Raw genomic sequence first — 3268 nt, forward strand, 5'->3', positions numbered from 1 at the left:
TCATCCCACAAATAAATGCAGTGTTACAAATGTTATATTTTCTATGTGTAAGAGGCACATTGTGCATGATGAGGAGAAAGGTTGATTTTAGGAGGTTAGATGTTTAGAGAAGTGACTAAAAATATTTGCTTGATGAACCAGCATTTGGATAGATAGTTGAATGAAAATAAGAGACAAGTACATTCCCTTAAGATTAAAAACAAAGATTTAAAAAATCTTTAATTAATTTCTAATATTATGTAACATAATTTTTTTTTTGTTTATATGATTGAAGTACATAAATTCATTGCACTAAGCGCAAAAGTTTGGTTTGTCTTATGAATCTATTACCATTTTACAAGATCTTGTTTTTTGATTATGTTTTGCTCCTTCCAGGTTGAACTTATATTGCTTCCTTATTTTATGAAAATATATATGATCAGGCTTTGAAGGTAATTCCATCTCTTTACTTTGAATTTCTGAATGCAGCTAATTAATTCACAACCTTAATTTGGCAAGGTCAGTAAATAGCACAAGAGATTATAAACATCTGGATAGAAAGTCTAAGACCTTTGAATTAAAGTGTTTAGCTTTCACTTGATATAATCTTAATAAATAAAAACCCTAAGCTATTTGCATAAGTGACATGTCTCAGAACAAATTGATGGTGGATGTATGATAAACCGCTTGTACGCATTAAAGTTCCTGATATTTACTGGAATTAGGTACAGCAGATGTCACATTAACATTTGGCAAGAAAAAGCCCATGTGAATGATTGGAGAAAGTAAATAGGCTACAGGGTTTTAATAGAATATGTGTATACACCAGAGACTTCAAAAAATTATTAAATATTGAAATATATAAACTGACATTGTATGCAGTAGATGTATTTGGAATAAATGGGCCAAAGTAAAAATCAATGATTCATAAAGATGGGGTTTTTCTCCTCCTTTGTAAATCCTAGAAATATGTCCTTCACCAGAAAAAATATCGATCAATATTTGTTAGGGATTTGTAGAAAATGTTAGAAAAATACTAGGAGTACTATTCAAACAGAGAAATAACTTTATTAAATATCTGATTAAAAGACCCAAAATACACACAAATACTTCATTCTCTTTATCATTAGAAAATTCAAAATTTCCTGAGTATCCACAATGTTCTCTATATGGCTAAAGTAAGTTCATGTCAACATTTGGATCACAAAAGCATTAGATTAGATGCAGGGCAACAGTACAATAGTTGAAAGAATGTAGAATGTGGAGTAGAGAAAATAGAGGGTTATACCAAATTCCAGCACTATCTGGTTGTGCACACTTGGACAAACCCCTTAACTTTTGTGATATTCACTCAGTTATAAAATGGCTACCTTACAGATTTTATTTTAATATACTTTCAAATAGTCAAATTACATATATGATGATAATGACAATTATAGTAAAATTCGAATCAGTAATGGTTACAGATATATGGAATTGGGAAGAGAAAATAGAGATAAATGGATTATAGAATATTACACTGGAATTTGGATTCTGTCCTGTCTTGAAGAATGGATATGAGTTGTGGATCAAGGGTATAGTAAACATTGTATCGACTACTGTCTCCAACTCCTTGAAGTAGCAACCATATTTGTAAGTATTACTTTCCCCTTTAGCTTGAACTCATTTGCCAGAGTTGAAACTGAGAAAAGAAAACCAATTCACATGGCCAAATACAGCCCCCTCTGGTGAGATGGGAGGAGTTCAGCTGAACAAAGCTGATCCACGCTTTAGGAAATGTGAACTAAAGGCCAGAAGTTAGTGTTAGGGGAGGGAAATGAACCAAGCAGCAAAAACACTGTGTAAATTTCATGCTCCCAGCTTTGTTAGATAATGAACAAGGTACATAATCAAAGAGAATGAAAAAGAGAAAACAAAGAACTACTTTAAAAAAAAAAAAAAGAAAAAGAACATGTGGCCTATATGAGAGAAAGAAAGCTCATACATTGCTGCTGGTGGGAAAATAAAATGATAAAACCATTTTGAAAAACAGGCAGTTTCTGCTAAAGCTGAATATATTTGCTTTTTCTACAACTCTGCAATTTTACTGTTGGGGTATTCACAAGAAAAATGAGTACATCTAGCCACCGAAAAATGTGCAAATGTTCATAGCAACTTTTCAAAGTGGTTGAAACTAGATGCCCATCAAGAGGAGAATGGATAAATTGTGGTACGTTCATACAATGAAATACTACACATAATTAATAAGTGTCCTACTGATATATTCAAAAACATAAATAAATATTATAATAGCATGTTCAGTGAAAAAGCCAGACATATAAGTGGATCTTCAGTAAGATTCCATTTGTATTGACTTCAAAAACAGACAAAATTAATCAATGATTACAAAAGTCAGAATTGTAGTCATCTCATGAGAGATATAGTCTGGGGGACAGACACAAGAGTATCTAATGGAGTGCTAGAAATATTCTATATTCTCTGAGTAATGGCTACCCTAGAATAAATATATATAAACAATCGTAATTGTTAACATTCAAGATTAGTGTACATTATATAACGGTTGACAAAAGAGAGTTCTGTTTCCCATAATGGCAAATATGTAACTCAGTCCAACTCTCCCTTTGATAGTAACTGGAAAAACTGGGGCAAAAAATATGAAAGTACACTCATTTGAAAGTACGGGAGAGCTAACGAACCTGTAAAAAGTTCAAGAGCCAAGATCCAAGAGAAAAAGGAAACTAGGAGATGTGATCTCAGAAACTGGAACTGCTTTTTCTCTAAATGTATCTACTGATTTAAGTATACACTAATATCTGCTGCATAAATTCTTGTAGAGACAGCTGAAAGCATATGATACTGAACATAGTTTTTTGTTGTTGTTGTTTTACACCTACAGCACCTGGTCTTCCTAGGTGGTCTCCCATCCAAGCATTAACCAGGCCCAACCCTGCTTAGCTTCCAAGATCAGACAAGATTGGGCACATTCAGGGTGGCATGGCTGTAGATCTGATCACAGTTTTCACAGGGTGTGAGGTATGTAGGAACTCTGTGTATTATCTTCATAATAATTCTACGAGTTTTTGTTTCCCTTGTTCATCTGTTGCTTTCAGTTTTTATTCCACATATGAGTGAAATCATATGATTCTTGACTTTTTCTGACTTATTTTGCTTAGTGTGATATTCTCAAGATCCATCCATGTTGTTGCAAATGGCAGTATTTCATCTTTTCTTATGACTGAATAGTATTCTATTGTATATATATCTACCACAGCTTCTTTTCCCGTCATCT

At 32.9% G+C, this 3268-nt stretch overlaps 1 pseudogene; it reads right to left on the reverse strand.

The window, feature by feature from the left end:
* Window positions 1–2866: 2866 nt before the first annotated feature.
* On the reverse strand, window positions 2867–2985 carry LOC120608789 (uncharacterized; annotated as a pseudogene).
* Between the last annotated feature and the right edge of the window lie 283 nt (window positions 2986–3268).

This window comes from Pteropus medius, unplaced genomic scaffold (assembly GCF_902729225.1).
Source record: "Pteropus medius unplaced genomic scaffold, Ma_sr-lr_union100, whole genome shotgun sequence".
Classification (NCBI taxonomy): Eukaryota; Metazoa; Chordata; class Mammalia; order Chiroptera; family Pteropodidae; genus Pteropus; species Pteropus medius.